Genomic DNA, 1,185 nt, shown 5'->3' on the forward strand with positions numbered 1-1,185 from the left:
CCTTTGTCCTTGAAGCTGTTGATGTCACAGACATTTTCTGAGCATCCCTGCTGCCTCCACTTGGGACAGGCGATGGGGATGGGCAAATGGTAAATATCAGCAAACACATGACAAAGTGGGGAAAGTGTGTGCAGACATGTCCTGGAGAAAAGGCTGAGCTCCTCAAAACATGAAACAGCTCAGTACAGGAATGAATGGTTCCCAGAAGGAAATACCTCGGGGAAGGATGTCCAGTCTCACTGAGCAGGGAGACGTTCCCACCTGTGAGATTGGCAGCAGCAAACAAATGTAGTTGGTATCACTGATGGCAGGACTGTGGGGAGACAGACACTCTTAGACGTGTGTTGGTATAATTTGGTATATTTTTGTATAAATTGACACAGCTTATATTGGAGGAGAGTAGAACAATCTTAATCCAAACTAGTTATTTATTGACCCCAAATCCCAGTTCTTGAAATTTATCTGGCAGATCAGCTCAGGATTGTATGAAAGGTCTGATGGACAAAGATTTCTTTTATAAAAATATATATTTTTTGATTTCAGAGAGGAAGGGAGAGAAAGAGAAAAGCATCAATGATGTGAGGGAATCATGGGCTGCCACCTGCACACCCCACACTGGGGACCAAACCCACAACCCAGGCATGTGCCTTTGACTGGAATCAAACCTGGGACCCTTCAGTCCACAGGCCAATGCTCTATCCACTGAGCCAAACCAGCCAGGGCACAAAGTTATTTTTTGGAGCATCAGTTATAACAAAGAGTCAGAGACAGTTCAGATGCCACCCATGGGGGCTCCTGTCCAGGGGAGGCTGCCCTGTGGGAAGGAACACAGACGTGCTCTCTATGCTGAGAGGGAAAGGTCCCCAGGACCCATGATGCACTGAGAAATGAGCTGGGGAACAGCTTGTGTAGATGCTGCCTGTGGTGTAAGTGAGAAAAAGAGGAAGATGTTTATGCTTTATACATATATGAGGTTCCAATCCAGGCATCATTATTATTTCAATGTAATGCAATTTTTTTCTTTATTGTGTAAAGTATTACAGATGTCTCCTTTTTCCCCAATTGACCCCCACCCCCAGCCATTCCCACCCTGGCAAGCCCCCACCGCCCCAGTGTCTGTGTCCAGTGGTTATGCTGATATGCAGGCATACAAGTCCTTTGGTTGCTCTCAAACCCCCCACCTCC

This window comes from Myotis davidii, unplaced genomic scaffold (genome assembly GCF_000327345.1).
Source record: "Myotis davidii unplaced genomic scaffold, ASM32734v1 scaffold912, whole genome shotgun sequence".
NCBI lineage: Eukaryota > Metazoa > Chordata > Mammalia > Chiroptera > Vespertilionidae > Myotis > Myotis davidii.